This window comes from Sus scrofa, chromosome 8, assembly GCF_054392235.1.
Source record: "Sus scrofa isolate SSC_HxYL_T2T_F1_AM1 chromosome 8, Sscrofa_HxYL_maternal_Yorkshire_Landrace_v2.0, whole genome shotgun sequence".
In the NCBI taxonomy this organism is placed as follows: Eukaryota; Metazoa; Chordata; class Mammalia; order Artiodactyla; family Suidae; genus Sus; species Sus scrofa.
The window spans coordinates 120,261,295-120,286,451 of record NC_139390.1 but is presented as its reverse complement, the minus strand read 5'-3'; the positions used below and the strand labels follow the sequence as shown (position 1 = coordinate 120,286,451).

Sequence of the window (25,157 nt, the reverse complement as noted above, 5' to 3'; positions counted from 1 at the left end):
TCAAAGTGGTATTTATTTGTTTGCTTGTTTTCCATGTAAGAGTTACTGCTCTGTAATTAATTATATTCGTTATTCTAACAATAGCAATAGCAAAAATGATCTTTAAATGAAAATCATTATATCTATGTTTTGATTACTCAAAATGAAAAAAAATTGAAAATCAAATGGACATTGTATATGAGTTACTGTATTTCACTTTACTATTTTTTAAAGCCTATTCTGTTTCACATAATGCTTGAAGTAAATTACATTTTCTGCCTCTCACATTTGAATATAGGACTGTTATCTTAGGGTTCCCAGCACTGTGGAAGAAACAGTTTATGGAAGTAACTCTATTTCAGCTATACTGTCTCTTTTTGCTCCATTTTTATTGAAGGCAAAAAAAAAAAAAAAAAAAGACCAAAAGTAAAAGAAATAGAGAAGCAATAGTAATTGCATTTCTAGCCTGGCACCATCATCCTTGGAATAAAACTGCTCTTATTTCTAGTTAACCAGGGGGTGAGCAAGATCCTGTTCCCGCATAGTTTCTTCTAGTCTTAATAATTTGAAAGAAGCATTTACAATCAAATAAAAATGGTAGTGCAGACATTACAATTAATTTATATATAGTTGAAAAGTCAGGATTGTATTCAGATCAACATGACAGATTTAGTTTCAAAGGAAGTAGCAATTTCTCTTTTTATTTTGGCAACTTAATTTACATCGTGCCTGCATCAGTCGTTTTGCTTCCACCCTCTGATGCTGTGAACACTGATGAATGTGACTTTGTGTCCGTCAATTGTGTAGATACTGGATTTAAAGGGAACCAACTTCATCATCAGGTTGGAGATAATTCAGAAGTATTGCTTGCTTCTGTTTTTCTTCCTACCATCTCCTATTTCCTGTCTTCTAGATTATTGGTGCCTAACTGGAAGGAGATAGGTATTTACTGCCTTAGGTGAATTATGTTCTACAAGTCACTCACTACACAGGCTACACATGCAGAATATCTACCTGATAGCCTACACGTATTATAGTGTGGTCAATACTTTGTGCGTGTTTTTAAAAAGTAAAGAAGAAAATTAAACCAAATATTAAATATCTTAAGCAAAACACCCTACTGCTGAAGAAAAGGCCATTTTTTAGCCTGAATTAGTCAGGTAATAAATTGAACAGAACTGATATTCAGTTGGACTTGTATTTTGTCTTGGGAGGGAACGAGACATTTCTTCTTTTGCCTTTTTGTCTTTTTAGGGCCACACCCACAGCATATGGAGGTTCCCAGGTAAGGGGTTGAATTGGAGCTGTAGCCGCCGGCCTATGCCACAGCCACAGCCACAGCCACAGCAATGCAGGATCCAAGCCTCATCTGTGACCTACACCACAGCTCATGGCAATGCTGGATCCTTAACCCACTGAAATAGGCTAGGTATCAAACCAGAGTCCTCATGGATGCTAGTCGGGCTCTTTAACTGCTGAGCCACGATGGAAACTCCCAGACATTTCTTTTGATTCCAAACAGTGTTAAAAGCACTGACAGGCATTCCCATCGTGGCGCAGTGGAAACGAATCTGACTAGGAACCATGAGGTTGCAGGTTCGATCCCTGGCCTTGCTTGGTGGGTTAAGGATCTATCGTTGCCATGAGTTGTGCCGTAGGTCTGATGTTGCTGTGGCTGGCAGCTATAGCTCTGATTGGACCCCTAGTCTGGGAACCTCCATATGCTGCAGGTGTGGCCCTAAAAACCAAAAAAAAAGAGAGTGGCAAATTGAAGTCCATTCTTTTTCACTCACTCTTTCTTGAACACACTACAGGCATGCTTTTGGTCCCCGCTCTCTGCCAAAACTTGTATATCTGCTGGTCAGTTCTCAGTCTCCTTGTCAGTCCCACCATCAGCATTTGACACACTTGATTACTCTTTCTTCACACTCTTCCTTCCCTTGCTTCCAGGATGCCATCTGCTTCTGATTCTTTCCTGGTCTCCTGGGCTGCCCTTCATTTTCCCCTCTTGTTCCCCATATTCTCCCTGACCTCTAGCTGGCAGACTGCCCCTATAGCTCAGCCTCTCAGCCCCTTCTAACTCATTCCTTTAAATACATTGTAGATGCTAGCCACTCCCAGAGTTATGTCTTTAGCCAAGACCTAGCCTGTGACTTACAGCCTTGCTTCAGCTGTCTGCAGACTCTCCATTTAGATGTCTGGTAGGTATCTGAAACTTCACTTGTTCAAAATCCAGCTTCTGACCTCTCCCCCTATCTGATCCTCCATAGTCTTCTCTGTCTCAGGAAATGACAGGTCAGTTCTGCTGCTGCTCATACCAAAAGACTTAGAGCCATCCTTTACCCTCGCATTATACTTATCACCCCACATCTAATCTGTCTACAAAGACTTTACCTGTAAAATATAACCAGAACCAGCTACTTTTCACCAACTTGGTTCAGGTTGCTATCATCTTTCATCTGGATTTTGACAACAATCTCCCAGTTGGTCTCCCCGTCTCTGCCCAATGTCTACAGAGCTGCCAAAGGGATCCTCTTAAATCCAAATCATTTCAGATCTTTTCTCTGCATAGAACTCTCCAGTCATTTACAACTTCACAATGGTCCACAGGACCCTCTCTGAACCCCACCTACCCCTGATGTTTCTGGTCTCATCTCCTCCTGCTCTTTCCCCTCCTTACTTTGCAGCAGCCTTAACCAGTTTCCTTGCTGTTTCTCAAATCTCAGGCAGGTTCTGGCCCCAGGATCTCTGCCCAGGCTATTTCCTCTCTTTGTAGTTCTCTTTTCTAGATCTTTGCATGGCTTAAACCCTCTCCTCACTTGGGTCTTTCAGAATATCTCTTGACTGTGAGGTCTTCTCTGATTACCCTGTTTAAAATTATAACCCCTCCTTCAGCCACCTGTACTCCCTATCCTCATTTCTGGCTGTGTTGGTGACACTTATTGCCAGCTGACATCCTGAACATATTATTTATTTATTGACTGTCTTCCCTACTAGGGTGTAGTTTCCTGGAGGGAAGGGATTTTTGTGTTTTTCTTTCATTGCTATATCTCCAGGCACTTAGAATAGTTCCTTGTAAATAAAAAGAGTCCAACATGTATTTGTTGAATGGAAGACTCTCTTTAAAAGAACAAAAATACATGCATACCATTTGATAGCACTTAGAACCTGTATACTTTATCCCTTGTTTTAGTTGGGCAGAGCTTGATAGAGATAAATAATTCATATTTTAAATTAATCAGGGAAACTATCACTTGAAGGAATTTGAAGTCTTTGTATAAGGGTAAAAATTTCTTTAAAAAATGACCAATCGTACTCTCATTTGCCCATGTTGTCTATATAGATTTTCATCCTAACTCTGTTGGGCAGTCAGCTATGATGAGGCTATTTCTAAATAGTACGAAGGAAAATAAATTTAAATTTTAAAATATTTTAAAAGGTCTGTTTTTCGGTGGCGTGGTATGGATGAGATTAGACCAGGCTCCTCACACAGTTGTGGGGTTGAGCTCTGTACCTCTTGAGCTGCTTCAGGCTTTACCAGGTATCTGAAGATTTCCTGGAGTGGGGAGTCTTACCTTGGTGGTAGGGGAGACGATTTCAAGTGATTAACAGGCTCACCACAAATTCCTTTGACTCAAATAGTGAGAAAATGATTTCCTTTTCTAGTTTCTTTTTGTTCCAGTTTATTACCTAGCAGCCTCTGACCACATCTCCACCCTTGATCAAGTCTGTGTTCTCCTATCAGGCTTCTCACTGCAGGACTTGTATTCTTTGCCTGAGGTCTTCTCTTGCCTCTGGGGCCTGCTCTGCTGCCCACCAGACAGCCTGTAAGTGCTGGGGAATTCATGTTCCCAGTATCCGCCTTCAGCAGCCAGTGGTGTATGCATACCCCAGCTCTCTCACCCTTTGTGTGGGCTAATTCTGAGGGGTGTTCTGCACTGGCTCCCACAGTTTGCCCAGAGAGATTAAGCTTCAGTTGCCCAGGGTGATCATTGGTTTGATAACACATCATTTATTGGCTTTCTCCCCTTTTCTGCCTCACTTCCCAACTCCCTTATTTGTGTTTCCATATTTCCTTCCCCTTTTAAGTAAACTACTTGCAACTGAATTCTTGTCAGAGGGTTTGTTTCTGGAGAATCTGAACTAAGACAGTACCAGTAAGGCTTTAACCATTTCTAGTGCTGTTGATCTTCCTTATTACCAGCGAGCTAGTTCAGGCCTCAGGCTGGAAACTTTAGGTTGTTAAGAGTATCTTGCTAAACTTACCAAGAGTTGTCTTGTTTTCAATATACTTATTTTTTATTACCTTCTATGTATTATATTTTGTTTTCTATTGTGATATACATGCATCCATTTAAGTTTTAAAAATGACTTGGTTTAAACACAATATTTATAAAATACTAGGACCAGCAGTAAAGGGATTTGACAAAAATTGTGGACTTAAATGGCTGAAGTTTGAGGAACACCCTGCTGTGGGTTCCTGAGCTGACTTTGTGGGGTTTCTGGGCAACCAGAGAGTTTCCCACTCTGCTTCATGTAGCACCCTTACAAACAGGAAGCAGTAATACATGGCAGCAATATTATTTTATGACATATTCCCCATAAAGTCAGTGTCTTCCCTTATGACTTGAAATGGTTAGGCATGTTGAATAGATTTATCAGTATAATTTTTAAATGTTTCCTTTTAGAATAGTATACCTTCTTCTTCCTCCTTTTCCCCTCATTTCTCTTCTAGGAACAGAAGGAAATGGCTATCACCCATAATCTCAATGCCCAGAAATAATTACTGTTGACATTGTGTTATATTTCCTTCCTGTTCTTTTCTAATAATATACGTAAATGATGTGCTGAACCCACTCCAGGAAAGCTCCCTGATGACTCCTATGAGCAAAGCTCATTTTCACCTGAGTCAGATTACTCGTTCCTTCACTGCATCTGACATGGTTGATCCTTCTGGAAGTCTTCTGCCTCACTGACTGTGACACCGCTCTCCCCTCTCTCCTCCTAGGTCTACTTCTCATCTCCTCGTAAGGGCCCCCATCCCTGCGCATTTCTTAAATGCAGGCCTTCCTCTCCTCCCTGAGTGGTCTCACTATGGCATGAAATCTCCTCCACCTCTTCTTTAAGCCACTTCTTCTTCTCAGTCCCAGACCTAGGGCCTCCTTTTCTGGAGGTCCCGGGACCACATCAAACTCATCGTGCTCAAAATTATACTCATAATTTCTCCCCTAACACCTAATGTTTCTTCTGTATATCCAGTCTCATGAATTTAAGCCAGAATCAAGATGTCATCCCTGACTCCTCCCTCTCTGTCATCCTTGACAACGGATGAGGAGTCAAGTGCCCTCCTCTCCACCCCATGGCACTGCCTCCATGCAGGCCCCCATGGTTTCTGGAAGACCTGCCCCGGGCACTTAGGGAGGCTCCCTGCCTTCAGTCACCTTACCCACTATCCTATACTGAGAGTGATTTTCTTAAACAAAGTCTGATCATGACACTTTCTTGCTTAAAACACTATTTAATGAAAAATCCAGGGCAAACAGTAAACTCTTACCTCTAGAGAGTGGGGCAGGACCATTTGCTTTTTATTCTGCGTACTTTTATACAACTTGATTTTGCTTTAATAATGAGCATGTTATTTTTCTAGTTCAAATGAATAAAGAGGTTTTCAAGAAGAAAACACATTCAGTGTACACCCCCTGTTGCTTACAAGCAGGGGGCTAAAAATTCACCATACTCTGCTGCCGATTCTCCCTAAAGCTTCCTGTCCCCCACACTGCAGGCTTATGCTATATGACTCAAGTTTATCCTGTAGGCTGCGGGTGTTCTGAACTTTGCTCATGCTGTTCCCTTCATCTGCAGTGCTGTTCTGGTCTTTGCCGTTTGCCCTGTGCTTAAACATCCTTCATGGCTCAGACTGAGTCACCTCTTCTATGAAGGACTTCCCCATCCCAGAAGGCATGACTGTGCTCCCTTTGTTCACCAGCCTGGGACTTTACCCTATGGAGAGGTCCATTCTGGAGCCCACGTGATATTTACATGTTTGCCCCCTCCACATATGCCCATGAGTCTCTTGAGAGCGTGGGCTGTGCCTCTTAGCAAGCCCTTAAAAAACAACACAATAAAGCCTGTCATTTACTGAGCCTCTCCCTCTCTGCTGTACATCTTGTGTGTCACAATGTCATTTCTAATCCTGGAAATAATCTGCAAAGCAGAATAGCTCCATCTCACAGAAAGAAATTTGAAGCTCAGAGCTAGGCTAAGGGTCATCCAGATGGTTTTGGGGCAGAGCTGGGAATTGGAACCTGTGCCCTCTGTAGCTGTCTCACCGGTAGCAGCTAGCATAATGATGGCTCAATAATCCATCACTTAGCATGTCACCAAATAATTCAGTAGGACAGTAGTCCATCTCACTAAAAAGTGTTTTATTTTACAGGCCCATGACTTAACCTCAATCCTTTCTCCATGTACTTTCTGAAAGAGATGCCCAAGGGCACTTCAGGGACCACAAAGCAGTTTACAGGAGTGGACAGTGTGCATCTGCCCTTGGCTAATCTGCCCTGGCTGGATCATTGCTAGTCATTTCAAAGTTGTTTGCCAAGTTCATTACACAAGAGCATGTCCCCAGGGACAACAGTTTTGTCACTGAACAAGGCACAGGCACAAACCATGGTTCTGGGGATCGGGATTTCACCTCAGGGAAACAGAGTTCTTAAGGGGACAGCAGAAAGGTGCAAATGCCTTGGGAATGAATCCCACAGGCCTGGATGGAAAGCTGAGGGCTGCTTGGCACCCTGAGCCTGGGAGTTGTGTCCCTGTGTGTATGTGCATGTGTGTGCCTGTGTTGGGAGGGGGTGTCTTGAGGGACACCGCAACTAATGCGGAATAGTGAGGCTCTGGGCAAGTCAGGGCTGGCAAGGGTGGCGATGGTTTATGCCCACCTAGCCTGGCTCAGGACTGGAGCCTGGGGGAAACGTTTTCTGGGAGGTTCTCACAGCTCCCCATAAATGTTCAGCCTCAGTGGGCCTGGCAGAGTAGTAGTAGGAATGTGGCTGGAAAAATGGAGGCACTGGTTCCCTTTTGCTGGGGGGCATGGATGGGGCCACAGAGCAGTTTCGTGAGCCCAAGAAAAGAATAAAAAGTTAATACGCTTAAGTCAGCATAAAAAATGGTTGGGTCACTTCAGTGCATAGCATAATTTGACAGAACATTGTGCATCAACTGTGATAATTTTTTTTTTTTTTTAAGTGGACTTGGAGCCTGCTCTGAGGCTACAGAGGTAGAGACCTGGTTCCTCCCTGCAGTTTCCTTTCTAATAGGGGGAGACAGACATGCAAACACAAAAAAACAACGGTGGTGGTGAATGGTGGATGTTGGGTGGAACCAGTAGTTCTGCTAACACATTGTATGTTTAAAGGGTGAGTGAAACTCTCTTTGCAATGTTCTATGCAAATGTGGAATCCTGATCATATTACTATGTTTATACCTAGCACGCCAGCACTTAAAGTGGAAGCCAGACTTGGTCAGGTTGCTATTGGGAAGTTGAAAGCTTCCTGCTGAACAAAGAGCGTTACTTTTTGCTATTGAGGATTTGGGCCACACAGTACTTTGATCTAAACTTTTTAGTAGATAAAGAATGAATATTTATTGTTTTTATGAGCAATGTTTTGTATGAAACAAATTTGGGGGAGTGGAAAGGAATAAATATTTGGGACAGCAAACATTTAAATGCCAGTAGTTAATTTACTTTGTTACCTTGATTTACAATGGTAACATTTGGGTGGAGAGCTGAAAAGAAGGAACACTCTTTGTTCTTGTTTTATTTAGAATTTCTAGCGTCTAAAGGAATGTTTTTACTGCAAGTACATAAAGTAATGAAAAAACCCCAAAGGATTTAAATGCCATTAGAGAAGCTTAACCTCAGGGTGTTAAATGAGCAAAGGATATTCTGGCAGATTTCTCTGGACTCTTTTTCTATTTTTTTCCGTCTTAAATATCTTTCAACTTCAAGTTTGTTGTTATAAGACTAGGAGGAAAAGAGAGTGTTAAAAAAGGGGGTGGGGGGCAATGAAAAGCACCCAAGGCTCCAGGACAGTAAACTGAGGACCCCACCAGGAGAAGGGACTGATTCTGGGAGGTTTAGGGCAGAGGAGACCGTAGGTATCCTGTAGACCAGAGGGCTTTATCTGGATGCCTCGGGCAGTCCATCTGATACGGCATGGACATCTCTGTCCTTTGCCTGCCTAGATCCAGCCAGTATGACTAAATAGCTACCAGCTTCAGAGTCTTAGGAACCTGAAATCCTAAAATCATATTTAGAACTGATGTGATGTTTAACAAGGGTCATCTAGAGGGAAAGCATCTGATAGGCTCAGGAGGTACACTGGCTTTTAATGTTTCAACATACCATTTGCCTTGATCAGATGTTATTTTCAGGAAAGAAAGTAGTCTTGTTTCTGGGACTTTGCCACACGAAGACATTGTTCTGAAATTTTAAAATACTCCAGAGTTTCATAATCTCTGCAAGTGTTCAAAGGGCAGAAAAAAACAAACAAACCACAGCTTAACGTTGTTTCAGGCTTAGTGTTTTATTTCAAATTCGGTCTTCCTTACGTTTTATTTGTTTTACATCACGATCACAAGCAGCATGGCGTAGCTATGGCAATACTGCTAGAATTCGTGTGTCTTGTTCTGGGCAGCAGTGCCCTGGGCGGGAGCAAGGAGGAAGATGACATCAAAGAACCTGAAGACTGAGCACATTTACTTTTCTGATTCTAGACTTTGTTTGGAAAAGAGTAAACACAATTACCCTAACAACTGAGCTGAGAGACTTTGAGGGTTTAACACTGCCTTGTTTTCCTGTGTGTGTGTGGGGGGGGGGGGGGAGCGTCTGAAGAACCAGGTGGTTCTGTTTGTTTTCACTTTCTTCTCAGAAATGCCTTTGAGTAGTTACAGGGCATTTGATGGAGTTTCTTATAAAATTAACTTTATTTTCTTTATTCGATATGGAATTAATGTTCATTATACAATAATTTACAAGGGTAAAAGAGTAACCTTATGAAGTTCTGTCACAAAATCTCTTTCTGTATTTGTTCCTGTAGCCAAATGTTCCCCTACACAAATTTTATGTCCATTTATAAATATGTACCTCCCCAGCAATACCTTGTTGTTCATTGTCTCATTGTTTGCTTTTTTTTCACTTAATATATTCTGGAGGCCTTTTGCTCTCAGTCCATACAGAATTGCTTCTTTTTATTTGCAGCATAGTGTTCCATTATATGGATAGAGTTTATTTAACCTGGTTTATGAGCCTAATTTATTTAACCTGTCCTCTATTGATAGATATTTAGATAGTTTCTAATCTTTTCCTGTCACCAACAATGTGGCAATCAACATTATTCTTTTTTTTTTTTTTTGGATTTTTAGGGCCAAACCTACAGCATATGAAAGTTCCCAGGCTAGGGGTCAAATTGGAGCTGCAGCTGCCAGCCTACGCCACAGCCATAGCAACGCAGGATCCAAGCTGCATCTGTGACCTGCACCACAGCTAACGACAACTGTGGATCCTTAACTCACTGATTGAGGCCAGGGATCAAACCCAAGTCTTCATGGATGTTAGTCGGGATCATTACCACTGACCCACAACGGGAACTCCTAGAAATTTTTATTTTCATGTAGTCAGATATCCAGGTCTTTATCTTTTATGACGTAAGGTTTTTTATTGTGTTTAAAGAGACTTTCCCCAAAATAGGTTATTTAAAAAAAAAACAACCTTCCATGTTTTTATCTGTTTGTTTATGAATTCGTGTTTGATATATCTGGAACTTATTTTGGTAAAAGGAAAGCCTTACTGATAGTTTCCATATTACCACCTGCTTGCCTCAGCACCAGTTATTAAATATCTTTTCAATAATGTTTTGAAAAATTACTATTCTATAATATGAAATTATCTCAGGAGTTCAGGTCTATTTCTGAACATTCTGTTTTATGTTACTGAGTTTTCTAGTCAAAGTCAGTAAGTACCACTTTGCTTTTAAAAATCATAGTTTATGTACTTTAAAATCTGGTAAAGTTCGTTCTCTCCTTTTATTCCTTTTCCCCCCAAATTTTCATGGCTATTATTGTTTCCTATGGATGTTAAGTTCAACTTGTTTAGTTCCCCCACAAAAATAGCCTTTTTGTTGGGAACATATTAAGTTTACAGATTAATTATAGGGAGAATTGAATTTTAGGATATTAAATCTTTTTCTAAGAACATGGTATTTTTTGCTTTTTTTTCCAAGTCTTCTTTTGTGTCTAGTAGCAGATTCTTTTAATACTCAACTCCAGTAAAGAGAATCCCTCCCAATGAAACACTAGCAAGAGGATAAGCTCCCCAGAGAATTATTCAGACAAAGCAAGATTTTGATTTAACTGATGTATATTTGTAATCTTTGAGGATCATCTTTTTCTTTATTTAAATATACACAACCAATGATTTTGCATCCATGCAAAATACTACCATTTTAGTGACATAAGAAATTAAAAACATTTGCAAAATTATACTGCATAGTTTTCTCCTTTGGATATAAGTGGCCAACAAGATGATTTTCTGGCTTCTAGTATGTCACTCTCTTTCTTATTTTTATATTTAGATTTTACCTAACTTTTTAAACCAAATCTTGTATCTTAGAATAATTTTAGATTTTAGAAAATTTCCAAAGTTAGTACAGTGTTCCAGTGTTCCCTTTACCCAGTTCTTCCTAATGTTAATATTCTAAATAACTATGGAGCATTTGTCAAAAGAGCAACTAACGTTGGCACATTACTTTTAACTAAACTATAGGCTGTATTCAGATCTCACTAGTTTTTCCATTCATATCATTCTTCTGTTCCAGGATCCATTCAGAAAACCGCATTGTACTTAGTAGTACTGCTCTTTGATTAACCCACAGAGGGAGGCAGCAACCTTGCGCTTTGAAGCCTCTGGGGTTAACCATGTAGGCTCTTGTATGGCTGGAGGAAAACCCTTATGACCACAGGATCAGATCATGTGATCACATGATATAGCCTTTCTGCCCTACATGTGCCTTCCTGTGTTTGTACTTTCTATCAGTTTAACCTGTGTGTCTCTGCCTGCTTATGTGTGTGTGTGAATATAAAGTCAAATCAATTTCTTTATGTCATTAGAATGTCTCTCCTTCAAATGCTGTTTATAAGATTGTCATACATATTTCAATGAAACCATTGCTTGTTAAATCAATAAATGGGTTCTTTTTCATACTGTCCACATTTGCCTAATACACAGAGAAAAACAGTATGTTTTTTCCCCCCCCAGTGGTTAAAAGCAAGGGTGTCTCACAAATCTGGGTTCAAACCTAGCTCAGATTCTTAACAGTTACGTAGTCTTGGGCAAGTTATAATGTTTTTGAGATTTGCTTTCCATTCTATAGAAACTTCCAGAGATAATGCATGCAGACCCTTAGTACAATAGAAGTTTCTAATAAAAGGTAGTTTGTGTACATCAGCCATTTTACATTCTTCCTGTTTTCAAATAAGCTTCATACCCAGCACATCCCTCAAGACCACAGCTTGGTATTAGTAACAGTGTTTACGCGGTGAAGGAAAAGTTCTGGGAGGAAGTTTCAGTAAGGAGGGTTCTGTCAGGTACAGGCACTACACACTGTTCTAGCTTCTTGCCTTTCCATGCAGTGCTGTTTTATTCTGCACTCAACTGCGGTTTTGCTGGGTGTGCTAGGGGAACGGGTGGCATTGGCTCAGGTATGCCTGGTGGGTAGAGGAGTGTGGAGCAGGAAGGATCTCTTCCTTTCTCTCAGGTGGCGCTCTGTGTGGCCGCAGCATTTGAGTGGCTGCCCAGTGGGCATTGCCAAGAGGCCGGGTGGCCCCAGCTGGGGTGGAGCTCACAGCCTGATTCTGGTTGGATCTCTGGCTCACTGTTCCATGGCTGTGGGGGCCCTTACCGAGCTTCCACGAAGGGTAACTTTGGGTCCTTCTGGATGCCACTTCCAGGCACTGTTGCCAAAGGGAAATTTTCTAGTACACCTGGGAACATTCAGAAAAGGCCAGAGAGCAGGAGAAGAGGGCAGGCACAATCTCTTTGGTCTGCTCTATAAACCATCCTGAACTGGGGAGAGGGATTCTAGCTCAGGGCGTTTCTGAGAAATTTATTGTAATTAACATTTTTCCGTCAGTGCTATTACCTCTGCAAAACTTGACACATTTTCAGTATGGAAATAAGTATTCTTGGCTTTATGTATTAAGGCCTTCCATCTCGGTTCATGTATTTCTTGACCTGAAGGTGATGCTGATGATTTTTTTTTAAATCTTATTTCTTTCTATTGTACTTATAAAATCATGATATATATATATATATATGTATAATTGTTATTATTAAAATTATTTCAGGTTTTCAATGGAAAATTCTTTTCAAGGAAAATAGAACCTTAAGTTACGAAGCTGCTCTCTTTTCTAATGATGTGTCCCTAATAATGTTTGGAAATGTCTCATAGCTAAACATAGCCTCCCTCAGGCCTCTTTAACAACACAGTAATCCCCAACCCCAGTAATAAATAATCCACATTAAGTAAATATCTTCAGCACTCTTACACATATAACGTACTGTTCTATTTTGAGGTCAGGAACCCAAGAAGGAAAAAGGTTGGTTTTTAGTACACTATGTCTTTGGGGAATAGACTCACAATTTTTTTCTTTGCTGTGGTATATTTAGTATGGGATACTATTTTACATTTTGCCTGCTTCTCCGTAAGCTGGTGTATGGCTCTTTACATCTTCAAATATGAATGTAAATTATCATTACAGTATTATGGAAAAGAAAGAAATCTAATACATACATTTCTTGCTCTGCTTTCTTTTTGTTTTTCCAGGAGAACCAGTTTGGCTATTAAGGGAACCTCTCAGCACAGTGCAGAGCAAGAGAAAAAGCAAGATTTCAGAGAGAATAGCTGTTTACCATCAAAGCGAACTGGGTTCCACACAGACATGGTATATTATACACAGAAACGAAGGTAATGCCCCATGGTTTTTACGAGTAATTTACTGTGCTTATATAAATGCAACAAAGCCTCTAGAATTCTTACTGATCATATTCCTTGCTTTTCTGTTGTTAAAAGAAAGCATCAAATAATCAAATGTAATTAAAAAATCTGTTATCTGGATTCCACATCCCCCACCCTCAGCCTGATGCTTCTGTGTGTCAACATCTATATATCAGAGAGGAGTGATTTGTTCCATGTGATAAGTGTCAATTTGGTGATGCCACATATGAACATTTACTAACCTTTTATTTATCAAAGTGTCTTTTTCTGCTCAGTTTTAAAAAGCAGGAATTTCACTTGGAGTTATATATTTCTTGAGTTAATTTATATTTTATAAATATGTGAAGTTATTAATTCATTCTGTCTGTAGCATGTGTGGACCCTGAAGCTTATGGCAGTGCTGTTATCTGTTGTAGGGAGGCAAACATGCTCTTTGATGTGTTATTCTTGGGGACTGGGAAGGATAAAGAAGGAATACTCATTGCGCCCAGCTCTACAGATGGGCTGAAAATACAGCAGTGAGTTAGGTGCATTTCCACAGAGCAGGGTCATAACTTTCTCATTGGTACCACGTTGTAGATAACAGGCTACTGCAAGGAGGAGCAACCTCAGCCATTCCTGCTCTGTGCCCCTCTAGGTTGCGGTGCTGGACATCACTGTGCTGTAAACAACCCTTCCTGTGCATGCTTGCTTCAGGCATGAGGTACACTACTCAGGAAAAAATGCCCCTTGTGAATAATAAACATATAATCACATACAGTGGCAGCTCATGGCATGTGCTATTCTAAGTGTTTTATTTCTACTAAGCCATTTAATCCTCACAACAGCCCTGTGAAATAGACTCTTTAGTATTCTCAGTTACAGATGAGGAAACAGGGGCACAGAAGGGCTAGCTGTGTACTTGTCTTATTCTCTGGCCCCAAACCTGTCTTGTTTTAGTGGGTGAAGATTATTCTTGGCATGAAGACTAATTTTTGGTTCCCCCCCTTGGGACTTTATTCTTTATTAATTCATTCTTTTAGTCAGTGTGTTGAGAGGTACTACGAGCCAGGCACTGTGTTAGGTGTTGAGGGCACAGCCAAAACCTTAGAATAAAAGTCAAACTCTGCTGTTTATTATGTAAATGTGTCTCAGGTGTGGTTTCTTCTTGTCCGTACCTAATCTTGCACTGCTCTTTCCTTCCCACGCAGAATTATAGCCATCACAGCTGTGTGAAGTTTATGTAAAATTCTGGGCCTCTGCACTGCACAGCCTTCCTCTACCTGGGACACCTTTCTTCCTTTGTGGTCCTAGATAAGACCCACTTAGTTATCTGCTCCTCTGCGATGCTTTCCCAGTGTTGCAGGTAAAGCCTCACCCCCTCCTTTGTGCCATCACTTGACTTTATGCTTCCTTCGGTGTATTATTACAGATAGCATACAGTATTATAATTACTTTTAAAGCAAAGTGTTTTTTCTTTTTCTTATTAAAGAGAACTGAATAAAGTGAGAGAATTGGCCATTTGAATATGATGTATACAGAAAAGTAATAGAAAGAAGGAAAAAACCCACCCCCAATTTCACTATTTAAAAATCTTTTATTCTTTCAGTCTTTTCTTTCAAGGCTTATTTAAAAAATATAGGTGGTTGACAAAGTATAACATCCATTCATGATCAAAACTCTTACCAAAGTGGTATAGAGGACCTTAACATAATTAAAGCCATTTATGACAAACCCACAGCAAATATATAATACTCAGTGGAGAAAAGCTGAAAGCCTTCCTACTAAAATCTGGAACAAGACAAGGATGTCCACTCTCACCACTGTCATTCAACATAGTACTGGAAGTCCTAGCCACAGCAGTCAGACAAACAAAAGAAATAAAAGGCATCCAAATAGGAAGAGAAGAGGTAAAACTGTCACTGTATGCAAATGACATGATACTATATATAGAAAACCCTAAGGACTCAACCCAAAAACTACTTGAACTGATCAACTAATTCAGCAAAGTAGCAAGATACAAGATTAACATTCAGAAATCAGTCGCATTTCTGTATACTAACAATGAAATATTAGAAAAGGAATTCAAAAATACAGTACCTTTTAAACTTGCACCCCCAAAAAATCAAATACCTGGGAATATACCTGACCAAGGAGGTAAAGGACTTATATGCCGAGAACTATAAAACATTAATCAAGGAAATTAAAGAAGATGTAAAGAAATGGAAAGATATTCCATGCTCCTGGGTTGGAAAAATTAATATTGTAAAAATGGCTATTCTACCCAAAGGAATCTACAGATTCAATGCAATCCCTATCAAATTACCTATGACATTTTTCACAGAACTAGAACAAACAATCCAAAAACGTATGTGGAACCACAAAAGACCCAGAATTGCCAAAGCAATTCTGAGGACCAAAAACCAAGCAGGAGGCATAACTCTCCCAGACTTCAGGCAATATTACAAAGCCACAGTCATCAAGACAGTGTGGTGCTGGTACCAAAACAGACAGACAGACAGACCAGTGGAACAGAATAGAGAACCCGGAAATAAACCCTGACACCTATGGTCCATTAATCTTTGACAAAGAAGGCAAGAACATAAAATGGGAAAAAGACAGTCTTTTCAGCAAGCATTGCTGGGAAACCTGGACAGCTGCATGTGAATCAGTGAAACTAGAACACACCCTCACACCATGCACGAAAATAAACTCAAAATGGCTTAAAGAGGAGTTCCCGTTGTGGCACAGTGGTTAACGAATCCGACTAGGAACCATAAGGTTGCGGGTTCGGTCCCTGCCCTTGCTCAGTGGGTTAAGGATCCGGTGTTGCCGTGAGCTGTGGTGTAGGCTGCAGACGCGGCTCGGATCCTGCGTTGCTGTGCCTCTGGTGTAGGCCGGTGGCTACAGCTCCGACTCGACCCGTAGCCTGGGAACCTCCATATGCTGCGGGAGCGGCCCAAAAATAGCAACAACAACAACAAAAAGACAAAAGACAAAAAAAAAAAAAAAAAAAATGGCTTAAAGACTTAAATGTAAGACAAGACACCATCAGACTCCTGGAAGAGAACATAGGCAAAATATTCTCTGACATCAACCTTATGAATCTTTTCTCAGGTCAGTCTCCCAAAGCAACAGAAATAAAAGCAAAAATAAACCAGTGGGACCTAATCAAACTGACAAGGTTTTGCACAGCAAAGGAAACCGAAAAGAAAACCAAAAAGACAACTTAGAGAATGGGAGAAAAGAGCTTCAAATGATGCAATGGACAAGGGCTTAATCTCTAGAATATACAAGCAACTTATACAACTCAACAGCAAAAAAACCAACAACCCAATTGAAAAATGGGCAAAAGACCTGAATAGACATTTCCCTAAGGAAGAGGTACAGGTGGCCAACAAGCACATGAAACAATGCACGACATCCCTGATTGTTAGTGAAATGCAAATCAAAACTACCACAAGATACCACCTCACACCAGTCAGAATGGCCATCATTAATAAGTCCACAAATAACAAGTGCTGGAGGGGTTTTGGAGAAAAGGGAACACTCCTGCACTGTTGGTGGGAATGTAAGCTGGTACAACCACTATGGAGTACAGTTTGAGGTACCTTAGCTGTACATAGAACTACCATATGATCCAGCAACCCCACTCTTGGGCATCTATCCGGACAAAACTTTCCTTAAAAAAAGACACATGCACCCGTATGTTCATTGCAGCACTATTCACAATAGCCAAGACATGGAAACAACCCAAATATGTATGACAGATGATTGGATTAGGAAGATGTGGTATATATACACAATGGAATACTACTCAGCCATAAAAAAGAACAAAATAATGCCGTTTGCAGCAACATGGATAGAACTAGAGACTGTCATACTGAGTGAAGTCAGAGAGAGAAAGACAAATACCATATGATATCACTTGTATCTGGAGTCTAATATACAGCACAAATGAGCCTTTCCACAGAAAAGGAAATCATGGACTTGCAGAATAGACTTGTGGTTTCCAAGCAGGAGGGGGAGGGAGTGGGGTGGATTGGGACCTTGGGGATAATAGATGCAAACTATTGTTGTTGGAATGGATTCGCAGTGAGATCCTGCTGTGTAGCACTGGGAATTCTGTCTAGTCACTTATGATGAAGCATGATAATGTGTGAAAATAGAATGTGTACATGTATGTGTAACTGGGTCACCATGGCCGTACAATAGAAAAAAAAATTGTATTGGGGAAATAATTAAAAAGAGAAGAAAAAGACCAGGAGCACTGGGGAAAAAAAAAAAATATATATATATAGTTGGAAACATGCAATATAACCTCTCCATTTTGCTTCTTTATGCAACATTATAACACAATGACGTTTGACATATGGAAGTTCCCAGGCTAAGGGTCTAATTGGAGCTACAGCTGCTGGCCTACACCACACCAACACGGGATCAAGGTGTATCTGCTACCTACTCCACAGCTTGCAGTAATGCTGGATCCTTAATGCACTATGTGAGGCCTGGGATCAAACCCACACCCTCATGGATACTAGTCAGGTTCATAACCTGCTGAGCCATAATGGAACTCCCTAAAAATATTTTATATATTTTTATGAAGACCTACTTCCATGTTATTCCTTAGCACCTTTATGTCCTCATCTGTGTCTTACATGTGTTATTTACCCATAAATTTATTAGATTTAGTGTTTTTATTGAATTATGTAAGCTTTTTCTATATCAGAAATATAAACCAGTTTCAGTTTAAGAGTATCATTTAGGACTGAATTAGGCTGCAGGTAACAGAAAAGCAGGTGATTTGTTTTCTGCCACCCCAGCTTTATTGAGGTATAATTGATAAATAGAATTGTATGTGTTTAAAATGTACAACATGATGATTTGACATATGATACATTATATCATTACCACAGTCAAGTTAATTAACACCTCCGTCATCTCATAGATTTACTTTTTTTGGATGAGAATGCTTAAGATCTACTCTCTCAGCAAATGTTAAGTATAGACAGGTGTATTCATTTTCCAGTGTACTAGAGTTAATTACCACATACTTGTGTCTTGAACAATACAAGCGTATTCTGTAGTTCTGGAGGTCAGAGGTCCAAAATGTGTCTCTGAGCTAAAATCAGAATGTTAAAAGGGCTGTGTTTGGAGTTCCCCTCATGGCTCAGCAGAAACAAATCTGACTAGCCATGAGGATGCACGTTGGATCCCTGGCCTCGTTCAGTGGATTAAGGATCCTGCATTGCTGTGGCTGTGGTATAGTTCACAGTCGCGACTTGGATCTGGCGTTGATGTGGCTGTGACTGTGGTGAGCATCTACAACTCTGATTTGACCCTTAGCCTGGGAACCTCCATATACTGCAGGTGTGACCCTAAAAAGACAAAAAAAAAAAGGGGCTGTTTTCCCTTCTGGAGGCTCTAGGAGACAGCTGCTAAAGTCTGCCCACTTTTCCAGCAACGGCAGGTTGAGTCATTCTCACATATTGTAACTCCTGTCTCTGCTTTCCACTTCTGCTTTTGTAGACTCTTGTGATTCCATTGGGCCCACCTGGATAATCTGGAGTACTCTCCCTGCTTTAAGATTAGCAGAATAGCAACCTTAATTCCATCTGTACTCTTAATTCCTCTTTACTATTAACACTATATAGCCACAGGTTCAAAGGCTTAGGATGTGGACCTCTTTGGGGGGCCGTTACTACACACTACACCAGGCATATAAACAAGGTGTTTACTTGTCTTATGCAAAAATAAGTCTAAGGGTGTCAGGCCAGGACTAGTATGACAACTCGATTATACAATCAGGTGTTCAAGCTCTTTCCATCTTTCTGCTGTATCATCCCTAAAGTATGGACCTTTGACACTGTGCTTATTGCCTTGTGGTTGCTAGATGGCTGCTGAAACTCCAGGCATTTCTCCAAGCATTTATGCTCCAGGAGGTAAAATGGTGGCAGTGTGCAGGGCAAAGGACCGAAAGATAGACGGGAGCATGTCTTAAGTCAGATTCCCCAGAAGCAGATTCATTCACATGTTAGTGATTTACTAAGGAAATAATTCCAGGTGAATTCAGTAAATGAGTAGAGTAAGAGAAGCAGCACAGAGAAGACTCTAAAGCCAAGCAAGGGAGTGCTTGGGCCTGAACTCAAGGAGAACACAGCATGAATTAAGTCAGAGACCTCTCTGTCTCCAAGAGCAGACTTCTGCCCCAGTTGGTGGGGGCTGTGAACATCTGAGCAGAGAGGCTCTAGCGAGCAACCCAAAGGTGGCTGTTGGAAGAAAGTAACAGGTGCCAGCTGTTAGGATCAGAATGCACAGAAATGAGGGCAGGGCGCAAGGGGCAGATAAAGGTTTTCTGAGGGCTCTGGACAAAGCACGACGCTAGCTGCAGTTTGTCTCTTTTTTCACAAGAAAAAAGGTAACCTCTAATATAATTCTTCTGTGCAAACTTACTGCATTGCCACCCTTGCTGCAAAGATATCTAAAGCAGGCTTTTTAGTTGGATACATTGCTACTTTAACAAAATTGGATCTATGTTAGTGAAAAGGAGAGAATAGACCTTTGACACTGTACTTATTGCCTTGTGGTTACCAGATTTTATATTGTAGATATTTTCTTTTGTAATTTCTATCACAATTGCAAAATTAAAATGCCCCTCTTAAACAGACCTAATAATATCAATTTATATTTTATCTATATTTTCCACTTTATAAAAATTTAGCTCAATTTAATCTGTATCTTCTTTTGGAGAATAAGTGTTACTACAAATGATCATCCATACGAACACACTTTTTTTAATGGGCTGTGTATTCCACTCCATGAGTCTGTTTATTCCTTCTTTGGTGCTGCATTTTAAACAATGATACACTTTTTTTATAATACATTTTAATTGTAATAGGCAAGTGCCCATTCTTATTTCTCTTCTTTTAAATTAGTAGTTATTTTAATCAAATTACTTTCAACATCTGTTACTATGATTACATAAGTTTTCTAACTGATCAATTCATATCTATATTTTTTGGCTACACCCAGAAAACACAGAAGTTCCTCGGCAGGGATCAAACCTGCCATAGCAGTGACAGCACTGGATCTTTAACCACTGAGCCACCAGGGAACTCCCAAATGTATCTTAATAGCTCTGTCACTTAACATCTTAACCTCCCACCCAGGTCTAATATTTTATTATCTTAAAAATTATCTGGCTCTCTAAAGATTCCACTTGACTGGTCCTGTTGAACCTAGTAGAGGCTTCTCTCTGCATGAATCAATCTGTGCTCCTATGTAAGGGGTGAGGTGAGAGCATGCTTCTAGAAATCCACGGCTTCTAGTCTTTCTACGTCATTGCTTCCAAACACCAGGGATAGCTGTCCTTCCTGGGACACCAAACTAAATTTTCTAAAGAAAAAATAGAGGAAAACAAGTTGACCCATTCAATAGTAATAGTAACATAGTATTTAATTACTGTGTTAATATATATTTAATAAATAATTTAGTAAATTAATAATTTAATAAAAACTTGGATGCTTGAACATACTGAACATAATAAACACTAAATAATTATGACCTATAATTTTTGACTTATTTTTTGGTTGTTATTTCTTTATTTTTCCGTAACGAATGGGCAATGGGAGACCTGAATCTGCTCATCCTTTATTTAGTTGGTCTCAAGTTCACTCTTGCTTCTCATAGAGTTAGAATTGCTGACTCTGAGACTCCTCAGAGTTTTTGTTCTAGTGTTTAAAATTTGTTCTAGTTCTTTTCGTGCAACCTGGTTCCTAACTGCATGCCAGGGACTTCATTAGGTGGTTACCCAAGGAATCAGCTTCCCTTCAAATACTGAAGCAAAGACTCACTATGTTGTACTTATTTAGAGGTGTGTCAGTTTTCAAGTTGACATAGGTGATCCTTATTCATGGATTCTATATTTGTGAATTCATCCACTTGTTAAATTTATTTGTACCCACAAAATCAGTATTTGTGGTGTTTCCATGCTCATTCACAGACATAGCAGAGTGGCAAAACTTTGAGTTGCCCAGTGCATGAGTTTCCCAGCTGGTGGAACAACACAACTCTGCATCCTTATTTCTGCTAAGGAAGAGGGTTCCTTTGTGCTCATTTTAGTGCCATGGTTTTGCATTTTTGTGTGTTTTTTGTTTTTTTTGCCTTTTTTGCCCTTTTAGAGGAACACCTGCGGCATATGGAACTCCCAGACTAGGGGTCCTTTGGGAGCTGTAGTTGCCGGTCTATACCAGAGCCACAGCAACGCCAGATCCGAGCCGCATATTCGACTTACACCACAGCTCACAGCAATGCTGGATCCTTAACCCACTGAGCAAGGCCAAGGATCAAATCTGCAACCTCATGGTTCTTTTGGATTCATTTCTGCTGCACCAGGATGGGAACTCTGCATTTTTGTGCTTTTTGTTCTTGATTGTGATGTTTAAAATGGCCTCCAAGCACAGTGTTGAAGTGCTGGCCAGTATTATTATGTGCAAGAAGGCTGTAATGTAACTTATGGAGAAAATATGGGCATTAGATAAACCTTGTTCAGGCATGAGTTGAAGTGCTATTGCTATGAGTTCAGTATTTATGAATCAATAATATATATTGAATAAGAAACACACAGAAACATACAGAAAACAAAGTTATGTGTTGATCAGTTGACAAGAATGTGACTAGAAGCTCACAGGAACCTAACCCTACATTTCTCCTATGAGCAATGGTTCAGTATTCGTTAATTCATTGTTTGCAATGACTTTGTAAAATGTAACTACTGCAAATAATAAGAATCAAGTGTACTTTCCTAAGGGATATTTGAGGATTATTTGGGCAACTTGTGATTTTTAACCTCGAGTGTACCCATGTCATCTCTTACTCCTAAAAGATGGGACTCCCAGCATCTTATTTGGGCACGACACAGGAAGCATTTGGATGCCTCTGACACCTACTGACTATGCCTTCCTCTTGAGGTTGTTTAGACCCCGTTATTTAAAAATCTGGTGAAAGATTTTTATTATTTACTTTAGTGTTATTACTATTAGTATTAGTGCATGTTCAGTGCATCATTGTTGAAAAACAATAGTGGAGTTCCTCATGGGTCAGCAGGTTAAGAATCCATCCTTGTCACTGCTGTGGCACAGGTTCAGTCCCTGGCCTGGGAACTTCCACATGCCATGGGTGCAGCCAAAAAAAAAACAAACAACACCCCCAACAATGGTGGTTTTTTTGTATTAAGAAGCACAATACAGATTTTAGGGAGAAAAAGAACATTGTACTCTAATTAATGATGTTGTACATTCCTTAGTGACTTAGAAATGCTTTTTCTCAGTGATAAAAATAGTTGCCATTAAGTTTAACTGTGTTCCAAGCACCACACGAAGCACTTTGCATGAATTATTTTATTGTATCTTCGCAGCAACTCTGCAAAGTAGATCTTACTATCTTTGTTTTACAAATGAGCGTCTGCAGACAGGGAGATGCATTTGAATCAAGTCTATTTGACCTAAAGTCCAGGTCTTTCCAGGTCTTTCTGCTAAAGCATTCACAATAGGCACTAGTCATTGTTATTAACTGTCCTTCTTTGTGGGCAGTTCATAAAACATATTAGGAGAACATGAATGGAGTTTACTCATCTGAACTAAATGTGTCACATTAATACCTTCTTCACTCAAGGGAAGACAAACAAATGTAAGGAGCATGATACATACTCACATATCCACAGATTCAGCCTCTGCTTTGTTACTTTACCCAAGAAAGAGAAATGTGCAAGGAGGAAAAAAGAAAGGCACAGACCAGATCACCTGTTTTCATAATACTTTAGTTAATAGTAAATACAAACAGGAGTTCCTGTTGTGGCACAATGGAAACGAATCTGACTAGGAACCATGAGGTTGCCAGTTTGATCCCTAGCCTTGCTCAGTGGGTTAAGGATCCGGCATTGCTGTGAGCTGTGGTGTAGGCTGCAGCTGTGGCTCAGATCTGGTGTGGCTGTAGCTGTGGTGTAGGCCGGCAGTTGTAGCTCTGATTCGACCCCTAGCCTGGGAACTTCCTATGCCTTGGGTGCGGCCCTAAAAAAGACAAAAAGACCAAAAAAAAAAAAAAAAAAAAAAAAAAGAAAGAAAGAAAAAGAAAAAAATCACAGATATTAGTGTAATTTCTATGTTTCATTAGCTGGAAAAAGGCCCACAAGTCCAGAATGGCACTTTAACTCCAGCATGTACTGACAGTGAAACAGCAGTCGCTGCATCCAACAAATAAAACAGATCTTTCTGCTGATGCTTTCAGGGTAATGGTAATTAAATAGATTTTTGGTTACTCCTGTCCTATATCCTGCCCTAAGTTGATTAACCTGTTTAATGAGTATATGAGAATGACCAAAGCTGACCTCACATCAAAGAGCCCCATTGTTGCTGTGTGCTGACCTGAATTTTAACTGTGCACTAGGTTCCTTAATTGCACCACAGATGTGCTGGAGGGTAGAGTAGGTATTTTAAGAGGCAGTGAGTTTCTTTTCCCAGATGTGTTCAGTTACTCAACATGTAATATTAGATGCTGTTTTGCATATGTAGGCTCTGAACATTCTCCCTCTTTGCAAAGATTCACAGTTACCTTGATACATCTGGCGCTGATGATCAGTTCCATTTCTACGGTAAAACTTAAATATGTATCATTAAACATCACAAAGGAGTTTAGAAAAAAAAGGCTGTACATAAGTCAGTAGTGAATAAATTAGAATCCAGCCTTCAGGAATCCCTCCAAAGGGATCGTTAGAGCAGGTGTGACTTCCTTAGAGTACTGTCACCAAGGGCCAACCATTACTTCCTTAAAAAAGGAAGCTAGTTTTTAAGTGATAACGTTTTTTTTTTAAACCCTAAAACTCAGTAGCATTTGTTGTAGTCTTCTTTCCAATTCCTCTGTAATGAGTTTTCCTAAGCAACTTTGAAGAGGTAGCTATCCATTTGCAATTGGACGATGATTCATTTCTGACCTCATTTTTCATCGTGGCACTTTAAAAAAAAAAAACAAAAAAACTTAAGTTCCTAAACTTCTGTAGCTTAAGCCTTTAAAAAAATCTGTCCTAATATCTTTTTGCTAAAACCTTTTTTTTTGGTGGGCAGGGGGAATTCTGTAAATAAGGATAAATAAAGCGGTACTGCTCCCTTTGCCATACTCTTCCCTGGCCTGTTCCTTGGAAGTGGATGGAAAGTGGACCCACTGAGTGTACGAAGGGTCTCAGATGACTTCAATCATCCATTCTGCGTCTCATCATTTGTGACAGTGTCCCGGATGTAAGTGTGAAGTGGCATCCATTCCAGGATGGGAGGCGGAGTAGAAGCAGTGGGAAAGGCAGTGGGATGAGAGAATTGTACGGGACCAGCACGGGGCCAGAGAGTACAAGTGCCTCTAACTTGTGTAGAAGCCCGCGTGATCCCACCAGTCTGGGGTTCTCCAAGCAGCTCTCTTTTACTGCTTTTCTTCTCCTGCCACCTGTCCTACTCATTTAGTTTCTTGTCCTAACACTAACTTTTACTACAACCTTGAGATGATATTTAAGTTCTTTGGGCCTCAGTTACTTCATCTGCAAAATGAAGGTGTTCCTCATTATCTCCAAAGTTTGTTCCAGTTTGTGGTCATCTTGTCAGGGTATTTGACGAAGATGATTAAACTGTTTCCCCAAATCTCTTTTCTTTCTTTGAGATATCTTTGGATTTTATTTCATGTTCTCCCACAAGTTTTTTTTTTTTTTTTTAATCCACAGTATATTTATTGGTTGTAGTTCACTTTATAAACAGACAAAGTTGCTGGACTCCAGAGAGTCTCAAGATGATGTTGGGGTTCTTCCCAACTTCTCAGAATTATGATTAGTTTTCTGAAGGGAAGTATCTGCATATGTACATGCTGGTATATTATCATAGCCAGAAAAAGACCATGTAAGGAAAGTCAGGAAAAGTGGGGGCAGCAAGGCTGTTTGTGTCATTGGCAGGATCCCATTAGTGGTGACTCTGTGTCTGAACAGAAAGCATTCGATTGTTTTATTGTTCAGGGAAGAACACAGCTAACACATCAACTGGACCTCTCCTTCATGCAGCAAGTCAGCAGGAGGCCAGGGAATTTTTGTTTCTCAGTGTCTGGCTGCCACTAATC

General features: G+C 40.2%; 1 long non-coding RNA gene across 5 annotated transcripts in view; it reads left to right on the top strand.

Annotated features, from left to right (window-relative positions):
• Positions 1-25,157, top strand: part of LOC100738196 (uncharacterized) — a 282,304-nt gene that overhangs the window by 9,473 nt on the left and 247,674 nt on the right. For 4 of the 5 annotated variants that reach the window (XR_014813233.1, XR_014813235.1, XR_014813236.1 and 1 more), the window contains exon 3: positions 12,864-13,004. This is a non-coding gene — a long non-coding RNA (uncharacterized LOC100738196). Of the gene's footprint in view, positions 1-12,863; positions 13,005-14,224; positions 14,380-25,157 lie in introns of all 5 variants that reach the window. The other variant, XR_014813237.1, reaches the window with a different exon arrangement.